This window comes from Leptidea sinapis, chromosome 1 (assembly GCF_905404315.1).
Source record: "Leptidea sinapis chromosome 1, ilLepSina1.1, whole genome shotgun sequence".
NCBI lineage: Eukaryota > Metazoa > Arthropoda > Insecta > Lepidoptera > Pieridae > Leptidea > Leptidea sinapis.
The window spans coordinates 6,472,227-6,495,717 of record NC_066265.1 but is presented as its reverse complement, the minus strand read 5'-3'; the positions used below and the strand labels follow the sequence as shown (position 1 = coordinate 6,495,717).

The 23,491-nt window shown below is 32.6% G+C and overlaps 1 protein-coding gene across 1 annotated transcript in view; it reads right to left on the bottom strand.

Annotated features, from left to right (window-relative positions):
• The window catches only part of LOC126968052 (collagen alpha-1(V) chain), a 111,913-nt gene extending 88,847 nt beyond the window's left edge, over window positions 1-23,066 (bottom strand). The window contains exon 1 of the mRNA XM_050812879.1: window positions 22,911-23,066. The gene's annotated coding sequence lies outside the window, so the exon portion shown is untranslated. The remainder of the gene's footprint in view (window positions 1-22,910) is intronic.
• Window positions 23,067-23,491: the final 425 nt, after the last annotated feature.

The following is a 23,491-nucleotide window of genomic DNA, read 5'->3' as shown; positions in this document are numbered from 1 at the left end:
AATAAAGTTATATCTCTAGGCAGTCTAAGTCTCGGAAGTTAGGGCAAGCTCGTAGGTACAGAATTTTCTTTTCTGCTGCTCTACTTTTATCTCTCATTTATACAGCTACGACCACTTATATAAGTACATACGTTATTGAGTCTAAACTCTATTGCCTATAAATTACCTAGTCATTGAAAAATTATTGCATACGGCTATGTATAACTAGGTCAAAAAACGCTCGTGGCGTCTTTCATTGCGATGTACCCACACAACTTAGGTTTTTTTACCCTTCTTATAAAACTGTTGCTTAAAATACGATTATAAACACAAAAAATTTGTTTCTTATCAACAAAATACAGTGAGAAGTAATTCTACCCGCCATTGTTATACATAATATCGTCTATGTTACTTGAAATATAATAATATTTATTTATTAAACGACCAGTCACCTTATTTCCCAGATATAGAGAAATTCTCGCAAATTAATTATTAGAGAGATAATTATTAGAGGAAGCCGTTTGCTTCGCCTCTTGAGCACTAATTACTCTACCGCCCCACAGCCAATCATGACTCCAATTTTCTTTAACATGTTTTGCTGAAAATACAAATGCGCGAGCCCCATTAAATACATCTATTTACTTTTAATGCAAAATTGAACCAGTATTTTTATTGTCTATATAATCCATTGACTTTAATTTTACATATAAAAACCAATTCAATCAAATGTTTAGCCGAAAATATATACTTAAGTAGTATAACTAAAGTGGATATAAAAAGAAAAATCATTTCCTTGACCTGCCTGAATAAGGTGATTTTGATTAGATTACCCTAAAGGATTGAGCTTTTGATAACTGTTAGTAAAAATATAATATTAATTACAAGTTTAAGCAGAATTGTCAAATTGTAAGTACTCTACTTATTTGGTAATACCTCTGTATTTGGTGAGTATTGCATGATATGTAGGATTATATGGATGTATAAGGATAATTTTATTGTTATTTGCTGAGTTCTCGTAACAGGTTTCATTATTCTCGCTTAATTGTCACTGCTTGTGGCGGGACATGGGACGGGTCGTCCCCTTCCCTAAAATATGGTTGAGGGAGGCGATGGCTGGCTCATGCGTCATGCTCGTGAATGGGCGCTGCTTGTGGTGGAGGGATGATCCTGTTGCCGGGGACTCGGTTTCAGATTCCATATCCATATATATTTATATATATATATATATATATATATATATATATATATATATATATATATATATATATATATAAATATAAATATATATATATAATATAAAAATATATAAAAAATATATAAATATATATATATATACATGTTTATTTATTTATAATCGCTTATAAAATGCTCACAGAATACCTTTATTGATTTATGGTGTATGTGGATGATGCAGCTACTGTACTCAATAACTTTTGTATTAATTTACATTTATTTCTTTGACTTACTCGTGTAAGACATTGACTATTTGACGTTTGAGTGTGTTTGTTGCACCATTTTACATTTTACATATTATATTGTAATTGAAATGATCTGTAAATCTTGATATAAAAGAGTGGCAATGAGTTTCTTGCTACTTCTTCTCATTAGCTCAACCCTTTACGAAGTAGCGGTAGATTCAATAAGAAAAATATTTTATTTTTTTTTGACCATCATAAGTGTCATTTTCGTGACCTACTTGAATAAACTGATTTTGATTTGATTTATTTGTGAATTACTTATGAAAAGGCAATCTAGGCCTAGGGTAAAGTGAGAGAAAAATGATTAGTTTTCGTGAATTATAGCGAAATATTTTCGTGAATAATATTCATGAAAATTATACCAAAATTCCATAAAAAGCCTTGAAATGAGGTAAATTGACGTTAGAGTGCTTATTACAGTGCTTTTAAAACGCACCAGTTATTATACAGCTGAGTTCAATATTAACTGCTGGACATAAGCGTTGATTGTACTTTTAAACATTCTTTGCCTTAGGTTTTTGCTAAAAACGCTTTCGTATTGAACCTAAGGTGGATATTGCATGCTGATGCAGTGATTATCAGTGATTATCATCATACGTTGATGAGAGTGACGGTTAGTAGTAGCTACATCTATATGGTATGATAAAACTAAATAGCTATGTAGTACATTAAGAACTAGGGGCTAATCGTTTAAAAGAGCATAATTAAAAAACGCAAAACTCAATTAATATAAAAAGGTACATTATGAGTACGTGTATTTACAACTTAATTTTCAAAATAGTTCCATATATCATCGATTGAGATTGATAGGTAGAACGGTTGACTCAAACCACAGTACCCCCGGTTCGATCCTCGTTTTCGAATTAAACATTTACGTTTATTCGATGTATAAGGTGTCGGTGATCACTTACTAATACATGACCCTTATGTTTGTTCTTCTCTTCCTAAAAAAAGTGGTATTATATTGGTTTATCTCAATGTTTCATTAGCTATCCAATCAATTTTGGTATGGATGACTATAAAAACTCTGTTTCAATAGAACCTACAATAATCGCTAGTACATCAATACCTCTGGTGATTTAGGAGAATGTGGGCGACGCTGATCACTTAACATAAAGTGACCCATATATACACTCTCTTCCGTAAATTCAAATTTAAATATTTTTATTCAAAGTCACTTTTTGAACGTCAAAACTACCACCCATTCAAGCCAGACTGCCTCAGACCTGAGAATAACGGGCGCAAGAAACTCAACGAGCTTTTTTTTATATAAAAATATGGATTACAATGTAATATCGGACAATAATCATTTATAATTAATGAGTCTGAGGGTGTTTGCTTAATTCCCAGTCTGTGGTATCAATAAGAAAAGGGTTTATGCTATAGTAACCTTTCCCACACAAACGTTACAAAAGAATTGTTAAGCAATTTCTTTTAAATTTCGTAACACATTTGGTTTGTACATTTTCTGGGATCATATTGTAGAAACATATACATCGCCCAATAAAAGACATACTAACTCGACTTGACCGAGTAGTAGGCATAACAAGTTGATGTTTGTTCCTCGTGTTAAACCTTTCTATATTAAGTGTTTGTGTGTGGTAACCATGTCCTAACACTTAAATAGCACTTATGACATGCATTTAAAATATTGCAAAGCGTTTTCTACGACAAAGAAAATGTTTGATTATTTCTTAATCATACAGAAACTAATGCAATTAACTTTGAATTATGTTGTAGCAATGTTTGCTATAAAGGATAAGTTAATTTTATTGAGTTTCAATGGGGGCGCTTCAGTCGTTTGCACGTGTTATTATGTTCTTGGAATGTAACTAAAACATTATATTATACTTAAAAATGTTTATTACATATATTGTACTGTCATGAAGTTTGCAAAGTGGTAATGGTCTCACATAATGTTTCGATTTACCAAAATGTTAAAATATTTATCTTTAATGACCGTGTTTGTATTTAATGAATTTACTGGGAGAGTTTCTTGCGCCGCTTCTTCAGATGAGGCAATCGGTTTTTCCAATTTCTATCACGTGAGCTTCTTGCCTGTTTACCCCGCCTTGTATAAAAAATAAAAGATTATCAACAAAGCGACAGGTGTTTCTTTTTCTATGAGAGGTACAAACCTGTTAAATATTATTATGTAACCTTATAGATTAAGGCTGGAACCTCGGTACTTTTACCAGTAAGAGGCTCCTTCGTACAGGATGCCGGCTAAATTATTGGTACGATAACAGTGCCTATTTCTGCCGTCAAGCAGTAATGAGTTAGCATTACTGTATTCCGGTTGGAAGGGCGCCGTAGCTAGTGAAATTACTGGCCAAATGAGAGATAACATCTTATGTCTCAATGTGACGAGCGTAGTTATGCCGCTCAGGATTTTTGGGTCTTTCAAGAATCCTGAGCGACACTGCATTGTAATGGGCAGAGCGAATAGTATATTAATGGTGTTATTCTTAAAATAGCGAAAAAAGTATAATGTTAGAGTTTCTAGAGCCGTTATTCTTACTTAGAGCGCCGTTTTAATAATAATCTAATCTAATGAAATTGAGATCAAGATGAATTTTAACGTTATTAATTTTGAGAAAGGAATGACTTTTATAACCTTTATGATTAACTATGATTTTAAATCAGAATGTTTTTATTAAACTTTGAATACAAGTTGTATATTTGATTACTCAAGGTGACGAGCGCAAGTGTAGTGCCGATCAGAATTTCAAGAATTTCTGAGAGTCACTGCATTGTGATGGGCAGGGCACTAACAGGTACCAATTACCATCAGCTGCACGTCCTGCTCGTCACGTCCCTTAATGTCAAAAAAAGTAAATGGTGTGTAATAATAATATTATAAATTTGTCTTAAATGCCTTTTTCATAAGAGATTCAAGAGCGGTATTGTATTATATAAACATCGAGGGTATAAGCGCTTTTGCAGGTTCTTTGTATCGTTTAGACGACAGAACGCCCCACGTAATTCAAAGAGCGCCTTCCGCATTACATAAAGGCGTTGTTACACTATATTATATTTATCAGGTTTTAATTTCATTTCTTCAATAAATAATTAATGCATTGCACTTTTTCAAACGAAATTGATGGGAAATTATACCCGTAATATTAGATATATTCTAATATTACACTTAAATAGTTACTTATTATCTCGTTACTTCGAATGTATTTATTATGGTTTGTTGAAGTATTTTTTATTTGTATATTATTCAATGAAAGTATAATGTCAAAAGAGCATTCAATTTAGTAGTTTTAGATGGGTTTCCCCAATTTATGATTTGTGAAATTTGTTAATGAGAAGCAATAAACTAAATTCAGGGTTCATTTATATTAAAAAATAAAATTCTTTGTGAAGTATTTTATATTTTTTATTTATGTAACCGAAGGTAGTAAATAATACTTAACTTTACTTCTACCTAATATGTCTTATAACTCTATATTCTCAAGAATAATGAGAAACCACCTTTACACTCATCCGATGGTGTAAAAATACGCTATTGCTATTGTTAGTAAACTGTTTGCTTTGAGAAAGCACTTTCGTCTAAAGTAGGCTGTTAATAAAATGCTGCAATTATGTGGCATTATTAGGCCCGTATCTTATTATTATTTATTTTATTTTAATAATAAATAAAATCTTGTGTTTTTACTTATAAATTTACATGTTTTTACTTACTCGTGTAAGGCAAATAATATTTGAAATTTGAGTATTTTTCTTGCATCAATTTGATAATTATATTGAAATGATTTCAAATTAAATTGAAAATAAAAACTTGTAATACCAATCTGTTTTGAAAAGGGCAACCTTAGAGTCTTGCTCATCCTTCTTTTAGGAAATCTGCCTTCCATTTGGAAGGCAGATTTCCTGCAGAATCAGCTGCACGAAAACATGACATATTTAAAATGTAACGTATTTTACATTAATAATAAAATATTTTTTGTATTAAGTAGTTCCTCCCTGCGTCGTAATCCTCAGTACTGAGGGTCGTGACCAACCCTCTGTAGTGTTCACGTATGATCGCTCTCCATCTATTCCTGTCTTTGGCGGTGTGAAAGGCATTGTGAACCGTAGAGTCGAGGGCGGAGCGGATCTGATCGGACCATCGTGTTGGACTGCGTCCACGAGGCCTCTTCCCATCTATTTTGCCGACCACAATGAGCCTCTCAAGGTTTCCATCGTCCTTCCTTGCGATGTGACCGAAGTATTCTAAAACTCTGCGCAGACATTCGGAAGACAATCGCGAGGAGATCCTGAGTTCACGCAGTATGGAGAGATTAGATCGAAATGCTGTCCAGGGGATACGGAGCATCTTTCTCCAGCACCACATCTCAAAGGCGTCAATGCGTTTGCGGTCTGCAGCTTTCAGTGTCCAAGTCTCAGCGCCGTACGAAAATATTGAGAAGACTAGGGTCCGTACCAGTTTGGTCTTAGTTTTTACGGAAATGTTACGATCTCTCCAGATTCTTCCAAGCTGAGACATAGCGCTCTTAGCCATGCCAATTCTCCTGCGTACTTCCCTCTCGCACGAACCATCGTTACTTATGTTGGAACCCAGGTAGATAAAGTTGTCCACCATTTCAAAGGCCCAGCGCACCAGTTAGTTCCAACTTCCCAGATCTATCCACCACCATGACTTTGGTCTTGGACCTGTTTATGGGAAGTCCCATCTCTCCACTAATCCGCTCCATACGTTCAAGAAGTGCAGCCATTTCTGACTCATTTGATGCAAGAAGAGTAGTGTCATCAGCGTAGCGCAAGTTGGTGATTTTCAATTGTGATGCCTCCCTCCCAGTTCTCGCAGGTACGTCTCATAATGTGCTCTCCATAGGCGTTGAAGAGAATGGGCGACAAAATGCATCCCTGGCACATTCCTTGATGAAACTTAAAGGGTTTCGAGGTTGTTTTATCAACTCTTACAACTCCCTGGCTTGAGCAATACAGGGTGTGAAGCAAAGCGATGATATGATTTGGTACACCAAGCTCTTGCAGAACCCTCCATAAGCAACTCCAATTAACACAGTCGAAAGCCTTACTGTAGTCGACGAAGCACATTAGCACTGGCGTATCAAACTCGTATGCCTTCTCAATGAATTAAGTAGTTATGATAGTATTTATTATTTATATTAATTTTTTTTATTTATCATATTACATATGCTGATATAAAAAGTAGGTCAAGTTAGCATCTAAAAAAACCACACAGGTTAACAACTAATACTAATAACACTTAAATAATACGTCACAACTTGCTAGCTATAAATTAAATGAACAACAGTGAAAATATATTTAAAGACATAAAAACGAATAAATATTACTTATAAATATATCTTAGCAGGTTCAAATGCTCTTGTCTGCTATGGTTTTTTTAATAGATAATCATGTAGTCTGTAATTAATGTTTTTAGTATTTAAATTTTGCCGCTCAATGAAGGGCAGCTCATTTAGGTAATCGGCAGTTCGTTCGCCGTACACGTTGCAGGCCCGGAGAATCAGCAACCGGCTCTGAGTTATGGCTCTTGTTTGTACAGGATGTTCTATCTTTTGCAATCTTATTTTTATCATTAAAAAAGTATTGACTCAATAGCATTTGCTTAATTTTATCATAAATGGGCAAGATATTGCAATGTTTAAATATTTCATTTTCTGGCGTAACTTATTGCTAATGTGTTCGATGTGGTAGCTCCAGTTGAATTTTGGATCAATTATTAGGCCAAGGTATTTATGTGTATCCACTATATCAATCGCAGGACACCTACAGTTTCCTAGCCCATGCAGACAATTATGGTCGTGGGAAATTATAGATTTTGGTGTAGAGTGCTTGATGTAGGGCGATTTGATAATCATTATCTTAGTTTTACTAATGTTTAGTACTAAACCAGCATCATGACACCATTTAGTTAGCGTGTCCAAGTCAGACTGAAGATCTTCATGTGCTCTATTGATATCTTTACTTGACACAATAAGGCAAGTGTCATCTGCAAATTGGTAACACGTGCTGTATTTTAGGCAGTTTCCCAAATCGTTCACATAAGATAAAATGTAAGGGACCCAGGATTTATCCTTGAGCCGTTCCTTTAGTCATCATTTTGGGGTCACTGTATGTGTTTTGTACTTTAACTGTAAATGTACGATTTGTGAGATATTTTTTGCATCACTTTAGTCACGGACCCCTGATTCCACAGTCATCTAGATTTTGGATTAGTTGTTCATGCTGCAATGCTTAAAATGCCCGCGAAAAGTCAATAAATATGGCAGTACAATTTTTTTGTTGTTTAAGTTAGCATTTACCTCGTCAGTGAATGAACACAGGAGGTCTGTTGCACTTTTACCCGCTTGAAACCCAAATTGATTGCTACTAATTACCTCTTTCTTTTGATAGAATTGATGAACCTGATCACATACGATTCTTTCTATGGTTTTGTCAATTGCAGAAAGTAAAGTAATTGGACTGTAGTTCGTATAACTTTCGTGATGACCCTTTTTGTACACTGGTCTTACACAACCTATTTTGAGGTCATTAGGAAAATCACCTGTATCGACGCTACAGTTTATTTAATTTGCAATTGGTAAGGCCAGATATTAGTTAGCTAGTTTAAGTTCACTTACTTTAATACCATCTAGTCCAGGTGCCTTATTTGAGTGTAATTTCTTAATTACTTTACTAACATCGTCTTTGGAGACCTTTAATCTAAAATTTTAATATTAAATTTTAATAAAATTAAATTTAATTGTACAACCCTCGTAAAATCTCAATTAAATAACCTAAACTCAGGGAAGAGGGATATTTCTGATTTGTAGTTTTGTTATAAGAAATAAGTGATAGGTTGAAACACTTATAAAAATAAAATAAACCATTGTAATATCTGGCTGCATTGTCTAAGCTCTTGTCCGTTTCTACTGTAGGATGAAAAGTAAATATTACACACGTGTACTTACACGTTCCTAGACAGAAAATTTATTTCCGGTCTTTGACAGATTCTTATATATACTTTAAATTAAAATTAACGCAAACTTAACGCGAGTGTTACACACATGCAGTGTGAAAATTAGATATATAATTTATTTACTCGTTGTGATTTAAGCTTGTATAATGGAGTGAAATTTTTGAATCTTGATTTAAATGAGTGTAAATGAGTTTCTTGCTACTTATTCTCATTAGCTCAACCTTTTACCAAGTAGTGGTTGAATCAATAAGAAAAAAATTTTTTTGAATCAGTACGTACATAAAGTGATTTTCATTCATCATTTCAGATCAACGAAATCTAACTAAAGAAAATTCTACTTCCAAGGCTAAAAAGATGTTGAGAATATTCGGAGATACTACACGGCCACATTATCTCTAGACCTGAATGAAAAATATACCCCCCCCCCCCCCCTTTCACTTTCACTCACACCGTCCCTAACATCGTTCTGTTGTGTCAGTGCAGTTTCATTACCGTTGGGTACATGTCATGATATTTGCATGCTATCACTGCTTTGTTTGTGAAGTTTTCATTATTACGTTTTAACTTTTGTTGTTAATAGTGCTGTAGTTTTTGTTCTTCTGTGTCGCTGTAATAGTACTGTCAGAAAAATATATAGTCTTTGTACTTAACCTATGCTTTCATTGGTTTTCCATCGTTATAATATTAATAATCAGCATCATAACACAACATCTTTACATCAATCAATAATACACAAAGAATTAAAAGTTGTTTATTTATTAATAATAATAATATTAGGATTTTATTTAGTGATGCTTCATTTGATAAGCGTAACAAAGCGACAATGTGACGTTATCGACGTCAGGTATATGATATAATATAACCGGGACTTACATAATAATTTTCCACAAACTTTTTCAAAGAACTTTTTTCAACATACGAAAACGATGGGTCACTCAAAATCGGTGTAATATTTTACTTTTATCGAGCGAGCCCATCAGTTACCCGTTTCTGTAGATGGGGTCTAATAATGTCGAACAAGCCTATTTATTTTATCGTACTATCTATTTGTAAGGCGTAATGACAAAATTGGCGTATTTTTATAGATATGACGCCTATCTCTTACACTGGGTTTTATACGATGAGAGTTGACACTTCGTCTTTCGTCTTTTTTATATCAAATATCGAGGAAAGATAATTTATAGAATGTTATTTCTAACGTCGCACGAAAACCGTATCTTAATAACATTCTTATTCTAACTGCGTATTAAAAGGGGGCTCTTTTATAGTAAATTTTTTGTAAATAAGCTGCGTAAATTATAAACTATGGCTGGAACGGCCTTAAGCAACTTGTACTTCAGCCTATAGTGAGCAGTCGTTCATTACCCTGTTGGTGTCAAACGATAACTTTAAATTATCGGTCTTTAAATCTTCATTAAGGCGACGGGCCTGTGAACTCCAGTTTTAGAAGGTGGTGATTACCTATCATCATTGACCCAAACTCTCGCTTATCTTCCTCTTCAATACTAAAACACTACAACAATATTCTGATATCTTTGCATGATCCTTCAGAATACATTTAATTTCCACGGCATAAACATACGTAACATCCAGATTCAAATATTTGACTAAAAAATACTTTCAAAAATTACAAAATATTTTCCAATTATTCAATATAAAATAACCACTTACAAATGATTTCAAAAGGTTTTCATAACCAGTTATAAGAACCCTAAAATCAAAATATTTGACCATTGGATAATTATTGCTAAAAGGCACTGCCGGTAAAAAGAGCAGAGAAACAACTAACTGCAAAAGAACTAACTAAAACAAAAGTGACGTTAAATTTACATTTTATATCACGGACAATGTTCGAAGGAATTGTTCGTGTTAAGCGTCTGAGTTTCACCAACTGACATTACGGCAAAATGCTAAATTACCAGTACAGCGCGATGCGATTATATCTGACATGACTAAGGCACCCTGAAGTGTGATGAAAAAAGAAAATAAGCATCCATCGAAACTAAGGAAGAAGACCAATTTGGATATAGCAAAGACCTTTAACCATGTATGGCACAAGGTGCTTGTCATGAAAATATATTGATCATGTGTGCTTTTGAAGTATTTTTACAAGATATCCCCAGTTTTGTTACTGGGCGAACCATATAGGTCATTATCAACGGTTGTTCCTCAAACTCTTACCCCTGAAAAATTTTCGCACTATTTTATTTTGCAGAAGCATGGATGCTTCCAACTGCCAAATACACTACTGTAGATGCCGAGTAGAGTGTGGACTCTCACGTAACCTCTCTTGAGAAATTCGAGATAAGGGGTTGGGAGGGGTAAATGAACCACATTCTTATCGTCATTCGAATATGTGAACTGGTGAATTTTTCTCCTAACCATAAAAAACTTGGCTAGATTTGAAATCAGATAACCAATTTCGAATATTAACCAATAACAAATCAAATATCGTTCTTGGTTTCATAGATAACATAGTGAATAGAAATAGCTTTTAGAGAGTTCAAAAACATTGTATAGAATTTATTATATTATACTTTCAAATAACTTGTTTGCACAAAAACGTTTTATATTTTATACTCTCATAAATAATTTGATGGAATTCCTTTTAAAATATGCTAACGAGAAATTTGGTGTGGGTCAGATTTATATAACGAACAATAGTTTAAAAAATACTAAAAAAACGTTTTAATAGAATATCAAACTAAAAATTAGTAAATAATTTAAAATTAGGAAAGTGTGTATAACAAAAAAAAATATTTTTTTGTTAAAAAAGCAATGGTAACTTGATATCAATTGTTATTAATTAATTAATGTTGAAAATATTCATTTTATAACTTTAAATGAAACTTACGTTTTTTGACATAAAATACATTCGTAATTTAAACTTATTAAGAGCCATTTTCTGCTTTTAAGTTTAGATTTCTATTTTTAGCTTTTGTTTATTTTTGCTATACCTAATATTAGTATTAATACGATTATTAATTAACAATAATTTTGGACTTTTTGGTAGCACTTGGTCTTTGGCACAAAGACACAACAGACATAAATACATCTAATACTAAAGTTCTTGGTAAGAAACAATGGGACAGACTATATCTTTAATTATTGTAGTGTCATCGCTTCTCGATAAGTCTGCAAAGTTTCCAATTAATCTGATTGTTTGAAGGTGTTGACTATCACATTCAAGATCTCAAATTCGTTACGTGCAAACATACATACGAGTAAATACGAGCTAACAAAAAGGATAAACTATTTAAATTATAAACAATATGTTATGTTTTAAAAGTGATAACCCTCACTTCTAGGATTAATAAACAAATAAAATTTGAAAACAAAATTTTATGAAGCCACAACCTGGGAGCTCAGTTTGCAGAGCACTCGCACGGAACTTGAGAGGTCGTGGTTTCGAGTCCCGCACCGTTCATAAAAAAATTTTTTCAAATTTTATTTGTGTATTTACATTATTGCATTTTAATCTGTGCTTAGTACTTATAAAGTGTGAAAAGTTACACTTTTTTAAGTTGATGAATATCACTTTTAAAGATTCTATTAAATACAAACATAACAACGTAATAAAAACGTGTTAAATAAATTCACAAACGCATTTCGTCGTTTCAATTTTCCGATATTATTTAATTATAATTATATAACTATATAGGGCTTTAGTAAAGCTATAATGTGTGATTTTATATTTTAAGGTTTCCGTGCGTGCTAAGTGAACCGTGACCATGACTGTGTGACGGGCCGTATTTAGAACGTTGTGGAAATGTTTGTAGTACATTATTTAAGAATTAATAATACATATAAACAGTATAACAACTAATTTTTTATCCATACCTATAAAATAAAGAGAGATTTGATGGGAATAGGTACATCATAATTATTATAATTATATACACGGTAAACCATTTGAAAAAGACTTTGTTGAAAGTTACATAATTAAAACTAGCATACAATATTAACTAAAAATAATCCGGGGAATAAAACTTTAAAGTACAGCTTAACTTTTAGATAATGTTTTAACTTTATGTGACTAGTAAATAATGTAGAGGCATTGTTGAAATCATATAAAAACTAATAGAGTATTGACGTTTTTGTTAGTTGTTCTGAATAAAGTGTTCAAGACTCTATAAACACCAAAGGCAAAGCAACGAAATTATCGTACTTAAATTTATAATTACATTACACATTTTTGGTGGTTCTTCAAGTATTTTTAGTATTAATAGAGATGATATTAATGATGAAGTGAGTCTAGTGAGCATTATTGTTTAATAAAGTGAGTGAGTTTAGGTCATAATATCAGAATGTCACGACTCCCGAGATTAGTTTTGCCAGAGTGAGCGAGTGAAAATCGGACAGATTATTATGACATATATATGGGACACAGTTTGTCCATGGCAGCACTTGTACATAGTTAAAAAGACGCTAGAAGTCATTAACTTGTTTTTTGTCGCTAGGTAATTTTTTTTTCCACCAAACATTCGTGAACTCAACACTGCCACAGATGCTTGGTTGCTATCCTTGACGGTAGTCGATTATACAGGAAATTATGTGGGAATTGCCCCCTTGATATCAACACAATTTGGATGTGAAGCGAGATGGGTGAATATTTAGAGGCAGTGTTGAAGTCCAAAAAGACAGAGTACACGTTTGTAAGATCGCTACCTCTTCAAGTATACAAATACAAATTGTTTATTTTCTTTATCAAGTATGCCTTACTTTACCACACCACAACTACAAGATATCTTCAAAATACTCTAATATAGCTAGTGCTCGGGAATATTTAAGTTAGAAATTGGTTGGAATTCAAGATCTCGTCAGTACTCCCAGGAAGGTTTGTGCTTAAGCAGAAGTAAATAACGATCTCGATTTGATGTCACCCCATTCATTAAAAAAATAACCGTGGTCAGAAAGGTTAAATTATTTAACGCCCCTTTACTAATTGAAACTAAACAAAGTTTAATTGGTGTAAGATTAGCTGAAATGTTTATATTATATCTTTAATAAGACAAACAAGAGCATAGTAATTAGAAATTTATAAGTGAGAGTATAACTATTAAAAACTTTGAGTATGTTTTTGAAACCTGCCGCCAAACACAATGTTCTATAAGCCTTACATAATATAAAAATATTCATGACTTACTATTTGGTTTTTATGAAACAATTATAATCTCATAAGCTTTTACCGCTTTAAAAAGCAATACTTTAAATCATAAGCCGTTTAAACATTTGCATTCCACATCGCAAACCCGCCATGTTTATTTTCAGATAAGGTTGGTTAGTTTCCCGCGTTATGTGACTTGTACCGTTTACTAGCTTATAAGTTCACAAGCAACGGGTATTCTGTTCAAGCCGATAGAAATATAGTGAACATAAGGAGATAATACCTGGTAAAGTAGCCTATTGACAAACGGAAACAACCTCGCTTTGTAACCGTTCTGTTTTACGGTTTTGTTAGACGTTAGATAGAAATATTTGTTCCGAGCTTATTCAAAAAATACGTATTCAGAGTTGCATGACGTCCTAAAATATATTATTTATATTATCATTGTTATAATTATACTCACACATGTTAAAAGTATATAAATTTTTTTCGTATACCTAACACAATATAATATAACGTAAATTATACATATCTTTTTTTTATGAAAATAGGGGATGAGACGAGCAGGACGTTCAGCTGATGATAATTGATATGCCCTACCCATTATAATGCAGTGCCTCTCAGAATTCTTGAAAAACTCTGAGCGGCACTATAGTTGTGCTCGTCACCTTGATACATAAGATATTAAGTCTCATTTGCCCAGTAATTTCGCTAGCTACGGCGCCCTTCAGACCTAAACGCAGTGGTGCTTACACATTACAGCTATAATGTAGCCGGCTTCCTGTGCAAAGGAGCCTCCCACTGGTAAATTATTTGAAACACTTAAATATTCAAATATACATTAAAATATTTTACGATATTATAGTTGCATTTGCTCTTTGGGCATCGTGAAAAAATACTAATAATATTAAATAGCAGGTATAGGCATAACAATTCATAGAGCAGTTTGCGAAGAGGAAAAGTATTTTAAATATACACCTTAAAGCGGATAAAAGTTTTTATAGAAAAATAAAATCTTATACGAATGAAATCTCGGGCAATCTTATTAAGAAAACTGGATTTAAATTTAAAATGTGTATTGTTCCGTTCCGTTCATTATCACAAAGAAATTTTATCGGATATTTATTAAAACATATAAACGTTAACAAAATAGATAGCGGCACAATAATGTAAGTAAGCCATAGAGCTCACCGCCACCGCCACCACATTCTCTTGTAGAAGAGTCACAGGAGCGTTGCCGTTTTGAAGGTTGATTTCGTATCGTACTAGAAGCTCATTCTACAGTTGCATTGTACATAGCAGAAAATCCCTTGAAAACCGCTCTGTGAAAACGCCACACATATCATCCCCAGCACCTGCTGGGGATGATATCCTAATTTTGGAGCTTGTCCTGTGAGGATGGATTTTAGATGCAGGAATCAAGGCAAACAGCTCTTCGGAACACTTCCCGTGATAAATGTCGTAGAAGACACATAAAGCGACGTCTCTACGCAACGCCAAGTGATCCAGCCGTTCACAGAGCTCTAGATCCTCGACAATTTGAGTAGCTCTGCGTTGTACAAGGTCAAATTTTTCGAACTGATACTGGGGTGCGCCAGACCAGACATTACAACAATATTCCACAAGTGGCTGGACCTGCGCTTTATTAAGCGTTAGAACGTGGAACGGCTTAAAGTATTGCTGAACTCTATTTATGACGGCCAGCTTTTTCGAAGCCAATTATTCTTTGTCTACCAGATGACCGCGGAATTGGCAATAGCTCGAGATTTCGAAGCCCAATATTCCGATACTAGGTGAGGCATTACGAGGCGAGGTGATACGACAAATTATACAGTTTATTTGATATATTTTTTTTATATATATACAGGGGTAATAAATAGTCTTATTAACCCTGGCTGAAGTCATATAAATGAAGAACAATAGTTACATTAAAAATCAAAAAAAATTCAATAGTGTTAGGTTTTTTTGCAAAGATCCTTAATGCTGTCTATATGGGTACTTTTTCTGCCGGTTTTGGTTTCACAAGAGAAAGTTAGCAGCATTGCATTGTATGTAATAGGCAGGCCATCAGGTGAATGTCTTTCTCGTCTCATCATCATTACTTTTTCTGCATAGTGGTGGTCACACCACTTTGTGAAGTTGAAAACGATACTACCAGGTGCTTCAATTCATAATATTAAATGATTAGAATATTAACGTAATGACAAAAAAATAACACTAAAATAAAAAGTCGCCATAGACTATAATAGAATTGAACTTTGGACTCCCGCCACGGAGCCCTCGGTTCGATCCTCGCCCGCCACGTATTTAGTTTTTCACAATAATAATTCCAATTCCAATTATGATATAGTTATAGACATTTTATTGTTTATTACTTTTATGAAATAATAAATATCATATGTAAACGCCTCTTAATCCTTTTCTTACTTTAAAAAATGATCACTTATTTGCTACCCCACTAAACGTAAGACACTCAAGTTATTATCATGGGCTTAGAAGTTTGCTAAGAAAATGCTTGCTTACTGCAAAACTTATACAATACCAAAACCATCACAGTAATAAGAAATCCGAAAGATCTCAACCAAGATTAAAGAAGATTGTTCAAGATTTCGGGAGAAAGAAATCAAATTGACCTTATTCGAAATCCTCATAATAACGCCGACCCTAATTGAATAAGCCTTAAGTAAAATTACTCCGAATTCAAAATGAGTTCTATATCAGTCAGCTAAAGTTTATTTTGCAAGTATCAATACTAAATGTATGTTTTATTCATTTCTCGGAAATTGAATAATGAATAGAGACACTTTTTTCGGCGAAAAAATTACACGCTTTATAAATACAATCTTTAATATGATATGGCCAATTGATTTTCTAATTTTCCAGCTCATTAAACCCACAATACAAAAGGATTGTATAAAATTATAAATTTTGGATATCGACTATTGCACGAACATCAAGGAATACATCAATGGAATTGCAATAATGTCATTTTTAAATGTTAAAATTCTAGATTCTATAAGAATTACATTTGTTGTCCATTTTTCTAATCAGAGGACCTACTACTATTGTATCTCACATAACATAGCTTATAACTAATTAATTTAGCCACTTTATTCAATTGTTCACGCTAATTTTATAAAGATAAATAAGATTATGGAATTGAAGTTCAAATAGATTTATTATCTAACTTAGGTAAAATTTGGAAAATATAAGGAAAAAAATTGTGTTTTATGGTCCAAACTAAAATCCAGCAAACAAAAACGAAAGGCTATATTGATAATAATGTGAGGGCTGTAGTTTGTAAGTAGTATTATTATAATTAAAAAAAAATTGAAAATTGAAAGTTGGCTATTATATACATTAGAATAAATATTTATTACTATGAACTGGTAACTTCTTTGGCTGGATAGGTGGGTTTCACTTCGGCGACTGTTACTGCTTGCTGTCAATTAGAAATGTTCTATTTGACCGCGTGCAACGCAGAGCAGCTCGAATTGTCGGGGACCCAGTACTCTGTGAACGGCTGGATCACTTGGCGTTGGGTAGAGACGTCGCTTCATTGTGTGTCTTCTACCGCATTTATCACGGGGAGTGTTCCGAAGAGCTGTTTTACCTAATTCCTGCCGCCGAATTCCACCTTCGCACGACACGCCACAAGTTAGGATATCATCCTCACCATCTGGATGTGTGGCGGTACTCCACAGTGCGGTTTACAAGGAGCTTTCTTCCACGTACTACAAAGCTGTGGAATGAACTTCCTTATGCGGTGTTTCCGGGACGATACGACATGGGTACCTTCAAAAAAAGCGCGTACACCTTCCTTAAAGGCCGGCAACGCTCCTGTTATTCCTCTGGTGTTGCAAGAGAGTGTGGGCGGCGGTGATCACTTAACAACAGGTGACCCGTACGCTCGTTTGTCCTCCTATTCGATAAAAAAAAAACATTACTGTGTATCGGTTTGAAAAACACCGTAGCTACAGAATATGCTTGGCTACTGGGACCTAAGATCTAATGTCCCAAAACAACCAACAAAATGGTGATGCCACTCAAAGTTTTTGGGTTGACAAGAATCCTGAGCGACACTGCTTTGTAATTGGCATCACTTACTATCAGGCGAACTTCTTGTTCCTCACTGTTCTTTCATAAAAAAAGAAATAAAAAACCATTATTCCTTTCGGAGCGTTTTAGCTAAAATAAACAGACGTTTAAAGAAACAGAAGTATTCTCTTAAATGAATTAATATTGATTGATTTCAATACTTCACGTGACTTAGTCATTGTCATAATGCATTTGTTAATTAACTAGATACTGAAATCAATAAACATGAAACTATAATGCTGTTCTACGATGATTAAAATATAATTATTAATTCAGAAGAATATTTTTTTTGGCGACATGTAATACACGAAAGAACAACGACTACAGTGTTTTGCTCTTCTGACTATCACGAGGCTTCACGACATTATCTTATACAACAGTATTTTTTTGTTGATTTAGTATAATTGGTTTTGAATCCACAAAAAGCTACTACTATGCCAATACTAGCACCTCAATTTACTACCACTAACATAATAAAAATATGCTTAATTAAGAAGCTAATAACAAAACATTTAAATACCTGGTAAGTGGCACTATAAATAAAATATACTCAGGTATTCACAGTGGCGTGACCAGGACTCCTACGCAACGTTTACGCATTCTTTAAATACCATGGGTCCTCAACCTTTCGTTCGTGACATGCTGACTTTTAATTAAGTGCTTGGAATGTGGAATTGTAAATAGTTCATTTTAATTAATAAACATACAACAGCAACAACTGGCATATATTTTAATCATTTTACTATTTTTTGTGAAAGAGATTGGAGAGAACTTAATTGATATTTTAAGCCTTTTAAAATGATTCCATACTCGAATATGCATTTTGTGTTGAAAACAATACAAAACCCCCTTGTCTTTGAGTATTTTTTTAGTAATAATATGTATAAAGCTATTAACATAAATCCTACACAGTATCAATTAGTATTATTGTGTACATATTTTTAAAAAAATTTCTAATACAAGCTACTGATGTTTTCAATTTTGTTTAATAGTTGTAAATTATACGATAGTTATAAGTCACGTTATTGTTTCAATTGTTCTTGAATAATTAATGAAAGAACTTGTTATGATAAGTCTCTTTTAACTATTGTGTAGGGGTTAAACATATTTGACTGTTTGTAAGGACATATTCATTCCTTTATTTTCTATTCAGTTTACGTATTTAAAAGAAAAATGTAATTTACTTTTATACAATTTTGAGCAAAAAGCTAAGCTTCAATATTATTCCTCCTAAAATTTGTGTTTGTATGATATAAAATATTAACCGCAGAATAATTTACAAGCTTAAAATTATTTTAGTATCCTCGCAAAATTTCTGAATTGAGGCGGTCGAAGTGAAAAGGTTGCAAGTCTCTGCTTTACTGAGTGCCCTAATTACATTATACGTTGCATGCAAAACCCACTAGTAAGTCGCCTGCAGGTTTTATGGCCCTCGGGTATAGGTTTTCCGTTCCGCTAATCTGTAAAGGTTTTTATGGGTTGCCGCTTTGAATAGAATATGTTAAATTTGGATCAACAATGGTTCCTTGTTTTGTTTGTATTGTAAAAGGAATATTTAATGTAATTATGGGCTGAATCGTTAATAAAATAATAAGTTAGTTACTATCATTTTAAGGCTTTAATTACGTGGTTGAGATCCTCTAAACTCAGCCGATAGGCTCAATTTTCTGTCTCCTTTAAATGGGCATCCTGATTTAAACCTAGCAATTAAACACCAGTTTAATATTTTAAATAAATTTCTAAGTACTTAGCGGTCTCACTGTTCCTATCACTGTTTTAAAAATGTATACAGAATTTGATAATATGAGCTGCTTAAATAAAAAGAAATAACCTGAAAATAAAATAAATCCTGAACTCAATGAAAATAAAAATATAAGTGCGAATATGAGTTTGTTTTTTATGTTTTCACGTCTAAACTAGAAACCCGATAATCTTGGAATTTTGTAGATATGTTGTCAGGGGTCCACAAAAGGACGTATTTCATTAAGAAAAAATCTAAGAAGCAAAATTAATATTGTTCTATATGATCATGTGAAACCTTTTCGCAAACGCCTGATATAATAATAGGTTCTGCAATTTAAATAAACATTTCTCAATTACGAATTTGACGCTTTCTAACATTCCAAGTACATTATTTGTAGTATTTAACTTACTTGTGTAAGTTAAATATTTTACTGTATATATTTGCTTTTTTATTGTATATATAATAAGCTATTATCATTGCACATTTTTAAATAATACTTAATAAATCAATTTAAATTTAATCAACAATTTTTTTTCTTATGATTATTCATTATATTTCGGTTAGTTATTTAATATGTAATTCATACCAATAAATACATTAATAAGAAAAAAATTCTGTTTGTTTTCACTATTCGATTGAGTATCAGCTGTTTTATTTAAAAAGATAACAAAACAGAGTTCATTAAGTTTATTGTTTAATCGTTATTTTTTTAATTATATTTCCATGATATAAAGTAAAAAAAAATTTAAAAATAAAATTTTTGGGGTACCTATAAGATGACGACCGCTTCTCAGATCTGCCAAATATATCGTACTTAAAATTTATCGTACTACATTTATTGCAGTCGACCTTGCACCCCTATTGCGGATCTGTGGATGGAACAAAATAATATAAAAATTATGATACAAAAATAGTTGTTGATCGTAGATAAGATTAAGTTTTAACTTGAATGTATTTTTTAATGCTGAATCATAATAAAATAAAATAAAAAAATAAAAATAATTTTTAGGGGTCACCCTTATCATTTAAGGGTATGAAAAAGGTGAGCTGATTCTCAGACCTACTCGATATGCACACAACATTTCATACAAATCGGTTAAGCGGCTTCGGAGGAGTTTGGTAAGTAACGGAGGAGTTTGTGTCCCGGACACGAGAATTTTATATATTAGATATTAACTAAAAGTGTTGTTACAACTTATAAGCCTGAATGATTTGAAATAATTTTGAAATGCTAATAAGATCAAAATTAAAAAAAAAATATTAAAATATTTTATTTTCAGTTCAAATTTATATTATTAAATCGATACCGCGGGTAATAGCTAGTATATAAATAGTTTAATAACATAATGCAGAGCCAATTTACCAGTTTGAGTCTCCTATGCACAGGATGCCGGCTAGATTAAGGGTACCACAACGGTGCCTATTTCTGCCGTGAAGCAGTTATGTTATTCGGTCTGAAGGGCACCGTAGCTAGTGAAATTACTGGGCAAATGAGTCTCAAGGTGACGAGCGCAGTTGTAGTGCTGCTCAGAATTTTGTAATTGTAATGGGCAAGGCGAATGAATTACCATCACCTGAACGTCCTGCTCGTCTCGTCCCTTATTGTCATAAAAAAATCAGTCAATATAATATCTGGCTGATTTGATTAAAAAAGGTATACACGCCAATTGATAGACTTTAATATGCTGACGAGTACTGGACATTGGGTTTGATTACTGCAGGGGTTACATTATCAAAATATTATCTTCACGTCTCTATCCGCGATGCAACTTGATCACTCGTAGTAGGTTTTTCTTACTAATAAATTTTTAACCAAGAGGCTAATCATAACTATAAAAGAAAGGAAGATGCTATGTAGTATGTATCTCCTTAAAATTTATAGATCTCGTCTGTGATCAAAGTTAAAATAAATTTTATAAGAGACGCATGATTTATAGTGATTAATACTCTTCCTGCAACGCCAATCCATTTCAGGAATGTAAGAAGTCAAGATTAAAATCAAATTACCTTTTTACAATTCATTATATTGGATGCAGCAATTTATAAACTAATCTTTTTGTTTTGTATATGACCGCCATTGTAGAATTAGAGTATTTTTTTTTATTTGAGTTCAAAAGAGTGGCCGTTGAGTTTCTGGTATATTCTTCTCATGAGCTCTACTTTTTCCAAAAATACGGTAGATTCAGTAATTTTAAATTTATTAATTATTTTTTATTTATTTGAAATTGAAGATATGTGCATCCAGATGCTGAATTAAGGTTTTGAATTAATGATATAGTCACAGGAATGCTACAGCCGTTACATGATTCCACAAAGTGGCCATGTAAGGTCAAAAGGTTCTTGCGTAACCCGCGATTGAAGAAATCAACACATAAATGAAGGACGAGTGAAATTTTGAATTTAAAAGTGATATGTGGAGATGAAATTTGTTTGCTGGTAATATCCGTGCGCTTACATTAGGAAGAATATTCGAAAATTAATTATTAATTAGCCATGATGAAACTAAATTATATTTAATAAGCGCTACGCGCTAGTTACTTCACTGGTACAATATAATTTATTATAATCGTTTATGCAATAGGATAAAGGCAGGAACTTCTTCAATATATAAAACATAATGACCGAATTTTTATTTTACTTCTTTTGCCTGTAGTTAAATTACTAGAAGAAAGACACTAATAATATAATTATGGTGTTGAATTTAATTTATTTTATCCATCGGTTATAAAAGATGATTCTTACACAAACGTAATAAAACGATGAAAGTTTAAATTAATTGTATTACTTTTAGGCTTACATTTTGTAAATTTATATGAAATCGAAACTTATTTTTACATTGGCAAATCAAAAACTGTATCCTCAAAATATTATTAACAGAAATTACTTTACATAACATTCACATTTAATAATAAAAGCCATGTAGGGCGAGTAAGAATAATATCCTCAAAATATGCTTACAAAAATTAATTTACATAATGTACACTTTTGATAATGAAAGCAGTCCTGAGACTTACGTCGACCACTAAGCTTTTATATTTTTTGGTTACTTTGTATCCTTATTTTTATATAAGAATATCCTTTTTTTGATTGAATTACCGTATCAATAATAAATTTTGTTCAAACCTAGCCTAAAACGTCGGTGTTAGATTTTTAGATAAACAAGATTGTATTGAAAAAATATAAAAGAAATGTAATCATAAAAGAAAAAGCAGTTCCCAAAGGGTCGATCCAATTTGTGACCCAAATCCCTTCTGAATTACGACCTCTGTGAATAACACGCCAGTAATTTTGGATTATGTGTAAGTTTTTATTAATAATATAAGATTTAATTGTATTTCATGTTCCTTCAATCAACTACTTCTGAAATAATATACGTAACAGGTATACGTAACAGAACATTTTTGGAGCAATCTAAAAATAAAATCAGCGAAGTTTTATCTTAACAGACCATTAGCCTGAAACGTTTTACTGCTCTTCTAAGCGAAATAAACATTTAAGTACAGTTTCCTCAACATAATAGAAGCACAATAGCGATCACATATTTTTTACCTGGAATTTATGAAAACTAAAGATTCACTATCATTTATTCACGACACTAAAAATTTAAATTCCCACGTGAATATAATTATTCAAAGTGTAATAAATACGCGAACGTGTACTACACACGTAGTCTTGTAGAGCGAAGTCACGCGACCGACCCGCTACGTTACTACGTCGGAACTGACTAGTAGCTACGGTACGCTACAAGGGCTACACGGAGTATTGTTCAATACCGAGATTCGTAGACGCACTCTTGATATTTATAATTAAACAATTATTATGCGACAATTATATTAGATGAAATATTTGCATATATAGGCCTGTTGAATAAAACTATTGTTATCGCATATAAATTAAGTTAGGTTATAATTCATTCAATCGGTACTATTGGTTGAGAATATTGTAAAGTTTAAACATGAAAAATAAAATAATATTTCAGTTATAAAATGTACACCGCATAATGTGTTTTTGAATGGGTTGTCAAATCATGCCAATATAATTTGAACCAATTTTCGACTAATGTTTCAACTGAAACCGAATGAATAATAAAAACAATATTCATTACAGGCTCGTTTATTCTTCTATTTAAT